This window comes from Babylonia areolata, chromosome 11, assembly GCF_041734735.1.
Source record: "Babylonia areolata isolate BAREFJ2019XMU chromosome 11, ASM4173473v1, whole genome shotgun sequence".
Taxonomy (NCBI): domain Eukaryota; kingdom Metazoa; phylum Mollusca; class Gastropoda; order Neogastropoda; family Buccinidae; genus Babylonia; species Babylonia areolata.
The window spans coordinates 21,110,459-21,127,594 of NC_134886.1; the positions used below are offsets into that span (position 1 = coordinate 21,110,459).

Here is a 17,136-nt window from a genome sequence, read left to right on the forward strand (position 1 = left end):
GGGGGGGGGGGGGGAGAGAGGGGGGAGTAGAGGGTGTGGAGGTGAGGGTGATGGTGATGGAAGATGAAGGTGAAGGGGAGGGGGAGGGGGGGAGGGGGGAAGGGTGTGGAGGTGAGGGTGGTGGTGATGGAAGATGGAGGTGAAGGGAGGAGGAGGGGGAGGGTGGGAGGGTGTGGAGGTGAGGGTGATGGTGATGGTGCTGGAAGATGAAGGTGAGGGGGAGAAGGAGGGGGGGAGGAAAGGGTGTGGAGGTGAGGGTGGTGGTGATGGAAGATGGAGGTGAAGGGAGGAGGAGGGGGAGGGTGGGAGGGTGTGGAGGTGAGGGTGAGGGTGATGGTGATGGAAGATGAAGATGAAGGGGAGGGGGAGGGGGGGAGGAAAGGGTGTGGAGGTGACGGTGATGGTGATGGAAGATGAAGGTGAAGGTGAGGAGGAGGGGAGGGAGGAAAGGGTGTGAAGGTGATGGTGATGGTGATGGTGGTGATGGAAGGTGATGGTGAAGAAGAGGGGGAGGGGGAGTGTGGGGAGGAGTAAAGGGTGTGGAGGTGACAGTGGTGGTGATGGTGGTGATGGAAGGTGATGGTGAAGGAGAGGGGGAGGGGGAGTGTGGGGAGGAGGAAAGGGTGTGAGGTGACTGGTGGTGGTGATGGTGGTGATGGAAGGTGAAGGTGAAGGAGAGGGGGAGGGGGAGTGTGGGGAGGAGTAAAGGGTGTGGAGGTGACAGTGGTGGTGATGGTGGTGATGGAAGGTGAAGGTGAAGGGGAGGGTGAGGGGGGGGGGAGGAAAGGGTGTGAAGGGTTAGGGGGTCGAGTGGGGGTGGGTGGGGGAGGGCTCCGTCGGGGTGGTATGGTGGTGGGGGTGAGGGTGGGGCGTGGGGGGTGGGGGGTTGGGGGGGAGTCATGTTCGACAAATTCCCCAACAGCTGCTACGAAAAACCAGAGGTCTTAATTAACATCATCTGCACCCTCCCGCTCTCCTTTAAATTGATACCCCCTATCCCTAACCCCCCCCCCCTCTCTCTCTCTCTATCTCGCAATCCACCCCCCACCCCCACCCCCAACCCCGACCCCGTCGTACCCCTCACCACCACCCCATCACCCCCACCAACGTCTTCAGAGGCGTGGTGGCAGGCAGGCAGGCAGACCGACTGGTGGTGGTGGTGGTGGTGGCACACGCACAACGATAAGAAACACAACCAGTCGAAAGACAGGATTCCAGTGGAGGAACGAGGAAGTGAACAAAAGGGAAGGGGAAGGGGAAGGGGGTGGTGGTGGTGGTGGTCTCGTTTCCATGACGGCACGCCAAAGCGAGCGCGTGCGCTGCCACTGTGTGCCGCCCGCCCGCCTGGGGTGGGGGGGTGGGGGGGGGGGGGGGGGGGGGGGGGGGGGAGTGCCGTGTATTGATTCCATTTTATCGATCGTCCTACTCTGTGACTGTGCTCAGTGTGCTGTCTTGCCAAGCACAGGGGTAGGGGGTTTCTCCACGGTTTCTTAGCAGTTTAAGAAGATGTGCGTAGTATATATATATATATATATATATATGCATATATATATATGTATATATATATATATATATATATATGTGTGTGTGTGTGTGTGTGTGTGTGTGTGTGTGTGTGTGCGCGTGTTTGTGTATTTATAAATATATACATACTGCGGACATATTTGTATTACTCTTTTTGTCACAACAGATTTCTGTGTGAAATTCGGGCAGCTGTTCCCACTGACAGCGCCACCCTTTTTTTTTTTTTTTTTTTTTACATTCAAATTTTTTTTTTCTGCCTGCAAATTTTATTTGTTTTGCTATGGAAGTAGATTTTTCTACATAATTTTTGCCAGGGACAACCCTTTTGTTGCCGTGTCTTTTTGGGTTTTTTTTTTTACGTGCGCTAAATGCGTGATGCACACGGGACCTCGGTTTATCGTCTCATCCGAATGACTAGCGTCCAGACCACCACTCAAAGTTTAGTAGTGGAGGGGAGACAATACTGCCGACTGCCGGTGTGATTCGAACCACACACACACACACACACACACACACACGCAGAGGGTGCAGAACGTTCGTAGGAATGAAAATTGCGTTTCACGACAACCACGTTGAGGGGAATTTGTTCGTAGATGTACTTCTACTACTAGTACTATTACTACTATTAATGATAATCATCATAATGATAATCATAATAATATTATACACCTGTAAAGCGCCCTTTCTCTCTTCTTCTTCTTCCTTCGTGGGCTGAAACACCCACGTTCACTCGTAGTATGCACACGAGTGGGCTTTTACATGCAGGACCGTTTTTACCCCCCATCCCTACCCCACCATGTAGGCAGCCATACTCCGTTTTCGGAGATGTGCGTGCCGGGTATGTTCTTGTTTTCCATAAACCCACCGAACGCTGATAAATGGTTACAGAATCTTTAACGTGCATGTTTGATTATTCTGCTTGCGTATACACAGGTCTCTAAGAGGTTGTTTTGTTTTAGTCATCTTCTGTGAGTTTTAGTGTATTGAATGGTACATATCTTCATTTTTATGTTGGTGTCTACAACGAGCCTGTGATTGCACACACGTTAATTTCCATGTAGATTTTTTGAATCTGAATTTTGAATTTGAATCGAAAGGCAGAGACAAAGTTTGAAGGGATAACGATACGATATGGATGGAAGGTTGTTCCAGGTTGTTCACATTCAACAACTTGAGCAGTTTCACCAGAGATGCCTACGAAACATCCTCGGCGTAAAGTGGCAAGACAGGGTCTCCAACCTCCAGGTCCTAGAGAGAAGCGGCCTGCCCAGCATCGAAAGCCTGCTGATCCATGCCAGCTACGCTGGACAGGACACGCTGTCCGCTTGACAGACAGCGGGATCCCGAAGATGCTTTTGTATGGCCAGCTGAAGGAAGGCCACCGCAAACTTGGAAGACTCTGCAAGCGCTTCAAGGACACCTTGAAGACAAACCTCAAAGCCTCTGACATAGACATCGCTTCCTGGGAAACTGATGCCCTTGACCGCTCTCGCTGGAGGAGGATGTGCTCTAGTGGCATAAAGACGTTTGAAAACAAGAGAACGCTGGCCATTAACTCTCTCCATACGAACGGCGAAAGAGACGACGTTAACAGCGTTTCACCCTAATTACCACCATCAAAATATTGCAAGAGGTAGGCTCTTATACTGAAGACGTGAATGTTGACAAAGAATACCACAATTCTGACGACGGAAGCTAAAGGTTGGGTCATTCAGACACCCACTGGACATCCGAGGGGTCTGCGTACAGGAGAAGAGAGGACTGGCCGTACTGAGTGAGTTAAGGAGAAGCGTGACCGAAGTAAGCAGGGCTCAACTTCTGGAAACGTTTTCCCTTGCAACACCTGTGGGAAGTGCTGCGCATCCAGAATCGGCCTCGTCTTCCCATATGAAGACACACACCGACAGATAAGCCTGCCTGCCTGCCTACTCATCCGTCGGACCGACGGGAGACTCCATCATGATATGGATGGAAGGTTGTTCCAGATAATTAGGAGAAACAGCACAGAGGAAAGAGCATTACGTTATGTAACATTTGTGAATGTGTTTCTAACTTCAGTGGTGCCCCGCCCCCCTCCCCCCGCCCCCTCCTCCTTGCCCCCCGCCCTCCCCCTCGCCCCTCCCCTCACAGTCAATCGTTTTGGAGGACGACCACTGACTGTCCTTGGGTGGCTGTGATGATGTGAGTATTTCGTTCATCATGGGGCTTCATTTCCATTTTTCTTCACCTTTCTTCTCCGTGGACTTACGCTTCTTGTTCTTGTTCTTCCTTTTCTGGGCTTATTTCCGGTTGTTGTTATTGCTCTGTCTCTGTCTGTCTGTGTGTGTGTGTGTGTGTGTGTGTGTGTGTGTGTGTGTGTGTGTGTGTGTGTGTGTGTGTGTGTGTGCAGGACAAGAAGAATAGAAGGAAGAGAAGGGAACAGAAAGTGGAGGAAAGGAAGACGAGAAAGAACATGGAGCAGGAGAAGAAGGAACATATGGAGGAAGAGGAGGAGGAGCAGGAGTGTGTGGAGAAGAAGAAGAAGAAGAAGAAGAAGAAGAAGAAGAAGAAGAAGAAGAAGAAGAAGAGGAGGAGGAGGAGGAGGAGGAGGAGGAGGAGGAGGAGGAGGTGAATACGAAAAATAACGTATGCATGATTCACTGAGATGTAAAGTAGAGTGCAGGTCAATGGTTTGACTGCAGCCACCAGCTGTCACAGTATCGTATGAAAAAAAAGGAAAAAAAAAAGGAAGGAGTTCAAATATATAATATCATCGTGAGCAGCATCCTTGACTTGTAACTTCTATTTCAGCTTACGAAAGTAATAATCCTTCAGCAGTCTATGGGTTAAAGCGTGCGTACACTTATCAGTATACGCCACACACACACGCACACACACGCACAGACACACACAACACATACACACACACGTACACATATACACACGGCACACACACATACACACACACACACAAACACAATGCCCCATCCTGTTCTTGTGTTCCTGTGTTAAAACGTGTAGTTTTGCCCCATCCTGTTCTTGTGTTCCTGTGTTAAAATGTGTAGTTTTGCCCCTTGCTGATCTTGTGTTCCTGTGTTAAAATGTGTAGTTTTGCCCCTTGCTGATCTTGTGTTCCTGTGTTAAAATGTGTAGTTTTGCCCCATCCTGTTCTTGTGTTCCTGTGTTAAAATGTGTAGTTTTGCCCCTTGCTGATCTTGTGTTCCTGTGTTAAAATGTGTAGTTTTGCCCCATCCTGTTCTTGTGTTCCTGTGTTAAAATGTGTAGTTTTGCCCCTTGCTGATCTTGTGTTCCTGTGTTAAAATGTGTAGTTTTGCCCCATCCTGTTCTTGTGTTCCTGTGTTAAAATGTGTAGTTTTGCCCCTTGCTGATCTTGTGTTCCTGTGTTAAAATGTGTAGTTTTGCCCCATCCTGTTCTTGTGTTCCTGTGTTAAAATGTGTAGTTTTGGCCCATCCTGTTCTTGTGTTCCTGTGTTAAAATGTGTAGTTTTGCTCCTTGCTGATCTTGTGTTCCTGTGTTAAAATGTGTAGTTTTGCCCCTTGCTGATCTTGTGTTCCTGTGTTAAAATGTGTAGTTTTGGACCATCCTGTTCTTGTGTTCCTGTGTTAAAATGTGTAGTTTTGCCCCTTGCTTATCTTGTGTTCCTGTGTTAAAATGTGTAGTCCCCCCCCCCCTCGTTGTAATTCATGTGTTTAAATGTATTGTATCCTACCTACTGTACTCGTGTTCCTGTCTTTAGATGTGTTGAATTACTCATTCAGTACTTGCGTTGAGTTCCTGTGTTTAGACGCTCGTGCGCACATCCCCCTGTTACTTCAGCGAGTTCCTGCCTTTTGATGGACCACCGTTTTATTTTGTATATAAATTACACAAATCAACTAAACAACATGGAAATAATCAACCCAATATATGGCGGCACTCCATAATAACTATGTCATAATAATCAGTAGCATTTATGGAATATATACAACTTTTGATTTACGGATTTGGGGCTTGTTAAAAAAAAAAAGACAAAAAAGAAAAAAAGAAAAAAAAAGAGACATTAATATGGAAGGAAGCCGTACAAATCATACAATTATATGTACCAAACTTAGAATCAATCTTCCTTTTTTTCTTTTCTCTCTTCTTCTCTCCCTTTCTCTTCTTTTTTCAGTTTTTCCCTTCTCCTTTCTTTCAACCTCTTCAATTACACGAAAAGTACAACATAACACACACATACACACAAAAATAGGACTACGCATCAGGTGTCACATCAGTCAAAATTATCTTGTGTTTTTCTTCAGATGGACAATTTTTTTTGCACATAATGTTAACCTGGGAGATTGGGAAAAAAATCCACCCTTAAACCACCAGGTGCGATAGGCTAAATCCACCTTAAACCACCAGGTGCGATAGGCTAAATCCACCCTTAAACCACCAGGTGCGATAGGCTTAATCCACTCTTAAACCACCAGGTGCGATAGGCTTAATCCACTCTTAAACCACCAGGTGCGATAGGCTAAATCCACCCTTAAACCACCAGGTGCGATAGGCTTGGGACCCGGGAGACTCGGGTCAAGAATCGAGCGCTCCAATGTGGTGTTGTATCAGTACGAGGTTGCCCAAACCTGCGCACGTTCTGGACTTTTTGCCACATTGTACAGTGGAGAGGAGTTTCAATGCAGGCTGTCCAAATGGGACACCTCCTTACCTTTCTTTTCTTCCGTGAAGTTTGTAATAGAGAGCGGGGAGGCAGGTGGTCAGTAAAGATTAGTCCACAACTACCCCCCTTCTTTTTCTTTATAGCTTGATTACACCCGTAGCAAAAGGTCATTTTCATCTGAAAATGACCCCAGAGGGGAGGGGGGAGAGATGGTAAGGGGGGGTTGGCGATCTTGACAAACTACAGAGGACCTCAGAGGGTAATTTTTTAATAGATGGGGGGGGGGGGGGGGGGGGAGGGCAGAGGGGGTAAGGGGGGGTTGGCGATCTTGACAAACCACAAATAACCCCAGAGGGTAATTTTCAACAGATAGGGGGGGGGGGGGGGGGGTTGTGGGAGGGGGTAAGGTAGGGGTGGCGATCTTGACAAACTACAAACGACCCCAGAGGGTAATTTTCAACAGATAAGAGGGGAGGGTGTGTGTGGGGGGGTGGGGGGTGGGGGACGGGGTGTTGGAAGAGATGGTAAGGGGAGGTTGGCGATCTTGACAAAATACAAATGACCCCAGAGGGTAATTTCAAACAGATAAGAGATGGGGTGTGTGTGTGGGGGGGGGGGGGGACGGGGTGTTGGAAGAGATGGTAAGGGGAGGTTGGCGATCTTGACAAAATACAAATGACCCCAGAGGGTAATTTCAAACAGATAAGAGATGGGGTGTGTGTGTGTGGGGTGGGGGGGGGGTGGGGGGATTTTGACAAACCACAAATGACCCCAGAGGGTAATTTTCAACAGATGTGGGGTTGGGGGTAGGGGGAGGGGAGGGGAGTGGAGGGGGTATGGGGGTGTGGGCGATCTTGACAACCCCCTCACCCCCCCCCCCCCCCCCCCCCCCTACTCTCTCCCCCCCCCCCCCCCCCCCCCCCCCCCCCCCCGGAGGTAAAATCCAGACAGAGGGCAGTTCGAGGTGGTTACACCGGTAAAGCCAAGAGCGAAACAAGTAAGTGGGTAAACTCCAGCTGTTACACCATGGGTCAGGTAACACCACACGGGGGGGTGATAATTATCTGGTTTACCGGATCTGTGGCTTGAGGAGAAAACAATGTGTGTGTGTGTGTGTGTGTGTGTGTGTGTTTGTGTGTGTGTGGGTGTGTGTGTGTGTGTGTTTGTGTGTGTGTGTGTGTGTGTGTGTGTGTGTGTGTGTGTGTGGGTGTGTTTGTGTGTGTGTGCGTGTGTGTGTGTGTTTGTTTGTGTGTGTGTGTGTTTGTGTGTGTGTGTGTGTGTTTGTGTGTGTGTGGGTGTGTTTGTGTGTGTGTGTGTTTGTGTGTGTGTGTGTGTGTGCGCGCGCGTGTGTGTGTGTGTGTGCGTGTGCGTGTGAATACCTAACAAAACCAAACACGCCTTTTCTGTCCGTGTGTTTGTCTGTCTGTTATCTGACCTATTTCTCTGTCTGCATGTCTGTCCATCTGCCCATTTATCTATCTACCTGTCTAGCTGCTTCACAGTGCATCTCTTGAATATGTGCAATGGAATACTTAACCAGCTGCGCTCTCTGTTTCCATTTCTGTCTCTGTCACACACACACACACACACACACACACACACACACACACATGTATTGAATTTGTATAATTAAAACCGAATTAGCAGACTAGGTTCAATCAGACATCGCTGACAGAAGAGAACCGCCACTTTGCCCGGCATTGCTGTGTCATTAACTTGTGACGTTCCACGGTATGTGTAAGTGCAGAGTATGACAATGCGTGTACATCACTCATGACTGGAATGATTCTCTTTCTCCGTAATTACTATAATAATAATGATGATGATAATAATAATAATAATAATAATAAATGATAATAATAGAACTAGTAACAAGTAGAAAAAGGGGAAGAAGAAGAGTGGTGATGATGATGATGATAATAACAATAAGAGTGGTAATAATGGCAATAATAATAATAATAATAAGAAGAAGAAGAAGAAGAAGAAGATGAAGATGAAGAAGGAATGGTGATGCTGATAATAACAATAGTATTGATGATGTTGATGATGATAATAACAATAGTATTGATGATGTTGATGATGATGATGATGATGATGATGATGATAATGGATATTGTCGAGTGTTTTCCTCTCTAACACGGAGATCATCAAAGCGCTGTGCAAAAACACGTCAAACACAAACACACACACGCAGTTACCTGCAAAGGAAAAATAATGATTGAACCCACTAAGCTTTGGACATACTCAAGACCGTGTATCTGTTTACACACACACACACGAGCGCGCGCGCGCTCGCGCGCACACACACTCCAGCATTTCACACTCCTTTACATTACAATGATATCTCTATCTCTGCTCTTTTTCGAAATCATCATAATCATGCAGATGTTTAGAAATAAACAAGTCCGAACAAACTCACGCTTCGCGCACACGAACGCACACACAGGCAGACAAACAGACAGACACAAATTCATTCACACACGGATCACACACACTTAATGACACGAAACCACACATACACGCCACGCACACTCAAGAACACACACACGCATGGGTGCGCTCCCCCCCCTTCCCCCCGGCCCCCACCCCGCGACCCCCTCCCCCCCTCTTCCACTGTTACTCCCTCCAACCCCCCACTCCCACCCCACCCCTCCCATCTCTCACCACCCTCACACACAGACATAAAACACAAATACCGACACTTACTTTCACACTTTCTCCGGATCGTCGCAAACTTCCGAACTTGTTAATCCCGATGTTTGTACAACTGTCAACATAAGTTCGGCACGGCTGTTTTCAGAAACACACAGGGGTCTTTCCAAAACATCATTGCAACACCAGCAAGAACAACTTCGTTCTACTTTTCAGCGAAAGAACGAAAACTCTATGGTATCTTTGTGTATAACCGAACCTGTTCGCGATCATAAACAACAACAACAATATATATATATATATATATATATATATATATTCCCGTGTCCGTACAGATACAAACAAAATTGGGATAGCTTTCCCTGACCCAAACGTGTGCGCCTGAGAAGATAGCTATCTGTGAATAAATGCACACACCAAACAGATGATAGACCTTAAACCGTCGATCACTGAGTCGGGAATCTCACAAACTTCCTGAATAAAACAACAAAGTAAACAAAACGATATAAGCACACAGACGCCACTGAACACAAAAGACTCATGCCGGATACATACAAAAGGACATAAAAACCGAAACTAACCCAAAAAGAAAAGAAAACAAACACCCACTGCCACAGTGATCACTCGATCACCACCAACACCACAACGCTGTCCCACAGCACTAAAAATCCGGTGTAGCTGCTTATTCGTGCCCCCTCTTGTTTTTTTGTGCCCTGGGGATCAACTCTGGCTGGCTGGCTGGCTCCGCGTATTAACTAACCCCTGGGAATGTTTAGAATACAGATCCTGGACTGAATCCCGGATGGTGAACTTCAGCTAATCACAGATGAACCCCAATAGTTGAATGTTAACCCCCCTCCCCCGCATCCCCTCCCCCCCCCCCCCCCCACACACACACACACATACACGCACACACCCAAGCAAGGATCGAAGCTTGAAATAAGCCCCGGTGGTAAATTTAGTGCAGTTAGAATGATAAAATAAATAAACAAATAAAAAAGGACATTTTGATACGCCCAATCCAATGAAACAAAAGCCCTGGGCTGGTGTATGCATACTAAAAACACACGAATACACCCGCATGCACAAATTCTCCTGCTCCAACTGCAACCCACAAATCCACACCCACTCTACACAAGACGTAGATACACACACACGCGCATATGAACATGTGTACGTTTAAAATAGTAAAAAAGTAGAAGTAAAAACTTGGCTAAAACATAAAAGTGAAGACAAGGAGTTATTTACTGATTTGAATGGCTGGAAATAAATGAGTTTTCAAGATGTTTTGAAAGAAGGGCAAGAAACAGCATGACGGACAGGAAACGGGAGTGAGTTCCATGCGGAAGAAGCCTGGAAAGAGAAAGTGCGTTTTCCATATGATCTGGTTCTGTAGGAGGGAATTTTTAAGAGACGGTCATCACTGCACCTGATGACCGGAGCCGGCGAGATGAAAAGTAGTAATGCAGAAGCTCAGAAAAGTAAGAGACATGCCAATCATAAATATGTAGCACAGGAGAGAGAGTTTGTAATCTATTCTTTTCTCAATAGGTAGCCAGTGGAGGGAATGCAGAAGATGAGTGATATGAGCAGATTTGGGAGAGCGGAAGATAAGCCGTGCATAGTGGAGTGATGGCCTAGAGGTAACGCGTCCGCCTTAGAAGCGAGAGAATTTGAGTGCGCTGGTTTGAATCACGGTTCAGCCGCCGATATTTTCTCCCCCTCCACTAGACCTTGAGTGGTGGTCTGGACGCTAGTCATTCGGATGAGACGATAAACCGAGGTCCCGTGTGCAGCATGCAGTTAGCGCATGTAAAAGAACCCACGGCAACAAAAGGGTTGTTCCTGGCAAAATTCTGTAGAAAAATCCACTTCGATAGGAAAAACAAATAAAACTACACGCAGGAAAAAATACAAAAAAAATGGGTGGCGCTGTAGTGTAGCGACGCGCTCTCCCTGGGGAGAGCAGCCCGAATTTCACACAGAGAAATCTGATGTGATAAAAAGAAATACAAATACAAATGGTTTTGGACTCTCTGAAGTCTGGATAACAAGAATCCAGACAGGCTATCAATGTAGAACTCCCCCACGTTATTATTATTATTTTTGTTGTTGTAAAGTTATAATGGAAAGGAGGTGAGTTGGGGGTGCGGGTGGGGGTGAAAATAAGGGAGGAGGCGGTGGAGGCCTCGGGGTGGGTGGGGTGGGGGTGTCGATCTTGACTGGTCACAAAAGACCCCGGGGATCAGGATTCGAGGCTATCCCAGAATGATGACACCCGGGCAGGGGGAGGTGGGGGGGGGGGGGGTAGTTTAGGGTTGTTACACCGGACCACTGTAAAAGTTTCCCCACCACAAACCCCGCCCCCGCCCCCACACCCCCACCCACCCCTTCCCCCTCTCCTCCCTCTCCACAATAGAAACTTGACAAACCTCGAAAGTATGTCAGTGCCTCAAAATGTCGACAGCACGCGACGGGCTTGGAAATGTCAGGGGGCCTTTTACAACAACGCTGCGCTCCAGTTGCTGCTGTGCTGGTGTAGTGTGCGGGTTATGTCAGTTGCGGAAAATGTTAGTGACATGACCGACAGTAGTTATAGGCCTTGTACAGGCGGCGAGTTATTACGTTACGGCATGACATGGACTTGTATTACAGCACTGGTGTGTGTGTGTGTGTGTGTGTGTGTGTGTGTGTGTGTCAAGTGTTGGGGCTTTCGTAGTTTTTAGTGAAGTAGATACATGTTGTCATGGCTAGGTTGTTGTTACCATCTTCTTGGCTGTCTCGGAAGTCTGCAAAAAGAAAACCAGAGCAACCTCCCCCCCCCCCCCCAACCCCCCCCCCCCCCCCCCCCAAAAAAAAAATCCCCAACCAACCAAAAAAAACAACAACCAAAAACAAACCCAAACAAAAAACAAAACAAAACAAAAAAAAAACACCACCCCTACAGTTAATGGACTTTTTTTTTCTCTCAACAATGGAAGGGGAAAAATAAAAAAGGCAAACTTGAACTTTGTGTTGCAAAATAAATGGTAACGATCAATGGAACGTTCTCTACATCTCTCTCTGTGTGTGTACGTGTGTGTGTGTGTGCGTGCGTATTGTGTGTGTGTATGCGTGCGTGTGTGTGTGTGTGTGTGTGTGTGTGCGTGCGTGAGAGAGAGAAAGAGAGAGAAAGAGAGAGAGAGAGAGAGAGAGAAAGAGAGGCAGACAGACAGTCGTGAGACAGACAGAGGCAGAGAGAGCGCGAAAAAAACACTGAATTCTCTGAACTCTCAAATATTTATTATGAGAATAACTCTACAGCGCTAATAATAATACAACGGGGGAACATGGAACAGCGTGTAACATCAATAATAAAAATGAAAAACAATCTCCAAAACCGAACAATAATTATCATTGAAATTGTTAATGTAACTGCAACTCGGCCGTCTTTTCAAAGTAGTGTGCTGTGAAGTGATTACGATAACATGTTAAAGGAACAGAGATATCCATACGAAGTTGTCTGCACATATTATGATTTTGCCTATAAACAACAGTCAGTATTTTTTTTTTTTGGGGGGGGTGGGAGGGTGGGGGGGGCTTCGTGGAAGGTAATTCATATCGACAGATTACTTCTCAAGTCTTCAGATTTTTGTTAAGCACTCCAAAAAGGTCTCCACTCTTTGCAAACTTACTTTAAAATCAACACATTTTGACGCATATCATCATAAACGTGACAACGAAACAAGAAATGTAATGCACCCACCCTTAACAAAAACAACAAACGACCCCCCCCCCCCCCCACCCCCCTCCGCACCACTTCCCCCCAAAAAAAACAAACAAAAAACGCAAAAAAATACCCAACAACACTGGGCAAGAAGAATGAGGGCGGATCAGTTTGAAACCATTTTTATAAGCATTTATCCCTCATCCCTCATGATGGAAACTCATGTGAACCACCTGTGTAAAGTTCTTTACTTTCAGCTTCGTAAGATTACTAAAATCCGCCCCTTCCTGTCTGTTGATGCCGCCAACAAACTTGCTGTTGACTTCATTTTATCCCGCCTAGATTATTGTAATTCTCTCTGAGCTGGCCTTCCCAATGATAAACTCTACAAGCTCCAGAAAATCATGAATAGTGCAGCTCGACTCGCCCTTAAAAAGTCGAGGAGAGAGAGTGCTACTGCTCTCCTGCGGACACTTCATTGGTTGCCTGTTCAAGCCAGAATTGAATATAAAGTTGCCTGCCTATGCTTTCAGTGCCTGAATTGTGATACCACACCCTCATATCTTTCTGAGCTTATTAACCCGTACTTGCCAAACAGAACATTGAGATCTCTTGATTCCTCCCAGCTAACTGTTCCCCGATACTTCCTTAACTCCTGTGGAAAGAGGTCATTTTCCGTCTTCGGCCCAACAACTTGGAATTCTCTGCCTATTGCTCTCAGACAAACAACTCATCTATCTACCTTTAAAGCAAATCTTAAAACTTATCTCTTTAAAAAATACTTGTCATAACTCAAATAGTGCTGTTGTCCCAGGCCCATGGCAATGTGAGTGTGTGTGACGGGAGAGTAGAGAGAATGGGGGTGGGTAGATGGATGGTGGTGGTGTGGTTCGAAAGGGAGAATGACCCGATTTTTACCCCTTTCACCTTTTCTTTTCTACCCAAAATTTTATTTTACAATTTTTACAAAATCTGTGGCATGCAGATAACAATTATGTTCCTTTCTACATATGTATTTTAAGTGAAAATTGCTGTCATCTCAACCGTTTAATCAGGTGTGTGTCTGTGCGTGTGTGTTAGTGTGAGTGTTGGAGTGTAACAGTTGTATTGATAGTATATTACTTTGTGAGTTTTATGCATTGTATTTTTATAATATTAATGATTCTGTTTTATGTTCCTGCTACTTTTTATATGCTTTCTTGTTTCACTTTAGGTATTGGATTGCAGAGCGCTTAGAGCTTGCTTATGCTTGTAATATAGCTCTATATAAAAATAAAATATTAAATTAAATATTAAAATATTATTCCGAGTGTTCTCGACCTAAATCTGGAAATACATATTCTTTGCCATTTGCTGTTCATAGCTGTAATAATTTTTGCTCGAAAGATAATTCTAAGACATGAAAATCAACTACATTTCTCAGAGATTTTCCATCTTACAGTGCCAATTTTTGCCTACATGGAGCAATTAGTCTATTTCTGATTTCTGAAATAAACCCTTCTTCGCATCTGACTCTGTGACACATCCACATAATCCCAAACCCACTTATGATTAATGTCTTATTTACTTAATACACCAGGTTCCCTCCCTCATGTTCGATTACTGGCAGTTTATTATCCTCTTTACATTATCTCCCCTCGGGCAGCCTGATCAATTTTAACAAATATTTTATACATTTCACAAACGATCGGTATCCATGGTAGGTATCTACCAGCATCCTCAAATGATACAATATTTTAAGCACGAAAAGGAACATTTAAGAGACGTTCAATCAGTATCAGTATCAGTAACTCAAGAAGGCGTTACTGCGTTCGGACAAATCCATATACGCTACACTTTTTCTTGATCTTTGTTATCAACAAGACCTCAAATTTCGGTACCGTATGCTATCATTGACTCGATCTGAGCATCAAAACGTTTTCAGTCTATTTACGAATCCAACGAACCTAATTTACGTAAAAATCTTAAAATTTTGCTCTCTTCCCCTTCGTACAAATCTCCGCTACCGTGTTTGTTAAATTCGGCTTAGTTGTAAACAGCGTGCCAAAATATTTATAAGTATGCGTTGGTTCTACTTCTTTAGTGCCATTTGTGCTATCTTTCATGTCTGGAAAAGGTTTTCCTGAACACAATTACAAAGGTATTTTCGAGATTATCTTTTAAGAACCATCTGTCTGTTTTTTTTTGTTTAATATATTCAGCTGTGAAATGTGTAAAATATTTGATAAGTCCGAAGATCGTGCTAGACAGGACGACATCGTCTGCAAATAGCATGAAAAATAATTCTGCAGCCCCTGGGATCATTCGAGTCTCATGTCTCCCCCCCCCCCCCCCTTTTTTTTTTTTTTAAACCGTTATCTCGAAAAAAAAAGAAAACATTATAGGGCTCAAAATACATCCTTGTCTTATGCCACGTGGGCAGTCGAATACATCTGATTACATACAACTGTCACGCAAGCACGCCAAGGCTGAATCATACACACTGTACACAGCCGAAAAAAGCTAACCATCCACTCCGGTTTTTACGTAGCACATTCCATGTTTTTCGATTCACAGAGTCGAAGCCTTCTAAAAGTCTACAAAAGTAACTTTCATGCAGTTTTGTATGTTTTAACGAATAAGTTTGAAATCATGGCAAATAATGTAAAAATACATGTTACATCGTGCTGTAACCTGATCGAAATCCAGCCTGTGCTTCAATATTTTTTCTTCTCGTTCCGACTATTTTGTGAATCTAATGTTTAAAATGTAAGTTTATACTTATTGATAACACTTGTGAGTACATCTCCACGATAGTTATCAGGGGTATTCAGATCTACCTTCTTATGAATATGAATGATAATCGACTTAGCCCATTCTGCTAGAAAATTCCATCACCACTATATCCCAAACAATAGCACAAGAAAATCAGCACCGGATGCATTTTCCTGCTTTAACATTTCACTTAATATTTCATCTGGGCCTGCACTTTTAGCCGTTTTCAAAATTCTTATGCTATCGATTCGTTCTTGCTTGCTATTTAGGTCACTGACTAATCACTAACATCCTCAACAAGTAAGTATCCCACCATGTCGGTATTGTCATTAGCTTTAAACACACTGGAACAATGGTCATACTATTGTTGAAAACTGATATTGCAATAAACAAATGCCTTCCTGTTTACAGATCGAATTGGTGGCTGAAATTAAATCTTTAATAACTGAAGCATTTAATTTCTGTGATTTTAGTTCCTCAAATTAACATTTGTTTTCCTTCTCTTCAGAAAAAAAAAAATCTTGCTCTCCTTTTTTATATGTTCTGTGCGTTTAGTTTTACATTGTTGGAAACAACTAATATTACTTTTACATTGTTGGAAACAACTAATATTACTTTTACATTATTGGAAACAACTAATATTACCCTTAATAACTCTTTTCTTCCTTTTACAATGTACATCAAACCATTCATTGGATTTCTCCTTTCGTTTCCAATTGTTTGAATCACACAGGCAGCTGCTCCATGCAATACGCGCGAAAAAAAAAAAAAATCAAATCATGTATTGACATCAACAGATAACATATAAAAAGCATTCTCTAAACAATCCTTAAAATGAGAACTGTTTAATTCATCCCGATATACCTATACGCTCTGCTCAGACCACACTACCCTTTCCTGGTACAGAATCATTTCTATCACTCCATCCGTCTTCGAGGGGAATTCGACAGGTAAATGCCATAACCTGTCACTGAAACATAAATACAAACTGTCTAATAAACAGTCAGGAACAAGAAAATAATTACACTTCATCCTAGTGGAGTAAAAAAAAAAAAAAAAAAAAAAAAAGCAAAATTACCGTCTCGACAGACAGAGAGGACGAGGAGGAGATTTTCTCCGAGGTTTGTTCATTATACAAAGAGAAAACGAAAACGATATAGGGCTGCAGACATCACCTTGTTTCACCCCAGAAGTGCACTGAATATAACCCGTCCTCCTGTCCCCACATCTTACCCTAGCTTTTACACATATCCATTATACATTTAAGCAACTTTTCTTGAGCAACAGATTTCAAACGATTTGGCGAAAAAATTGTTCAGGCGGTGTTAGCCCGATTTCTTTTCAATCCCACCATTTCTGTCCTGTTTCTCCAAGATTTGCATGGGAAAAATAAAAGAAACCAACTCCGATGATAAAAGAAATATTTTCTAAAAATGAGAATAAGGGGGACTTCCCCACGCTTTCTCGCAAAGGAGAGAAAAATTAGAAAAACACTTTCTCGCAATCCCACACTTTCTCTCACTTTAAAAGAAAGAAAGAAAGAAAGAAAAAAAAAAGAAGAAAAAAATCGTGAGGCCCCCCCCGCCCCCCTTTCTCTCCGAGAATTTTATTTTTAATTGTGGGGGGGGCGCCCCCGACACTTTCTCACAATTGAGAGAAAACATGGGAGGGGAAAGACCACACCTTCTCGCAATCCAACGCTTTCTTGTAAAGTGAAAGACATCGTGGGACTGCAAGAAATCGTGGGCTGACAGGGTGTTGTGGATAGGCTTATTTTTCTTTTTCTTTCTTTTCTTCTTTCTTTCTTTCAATGTGATCTGTCGCCGATTTTCTTTTCTTCCCAGCTACCACCGACTGCCC

General features: G+C 44.5%; 1 protein-coding gene across 1 annotated transcript in view; it reads right to left on the minus strand.

Moving 5' to 3' along the window:
- Positions 1 to 9,368, minus strand: part of LOC143287594 (cationic amino acid transporter 4-like) — a 48,756-nt gene extending 39,388 nt beyond the window's left edge. Inside the window, exons 1-2 of the mRNA XM_076595703.1 lie at positions 9,250 to 9,368; positions 8,871 to 9,075 (exon numbers count right to left, since the gene is read on the minus strand). The gene's annotated coding sequence lies outside the window, so the exon portion shown is untranslated. The remainder of the gene's footprint in view (positions 1 to 8,870; positions 9,076 to 9,249) is intronic.
- Between the last annotated feature and the right edge of the window lie 7,768 nt (positions 9,369 to 17,136).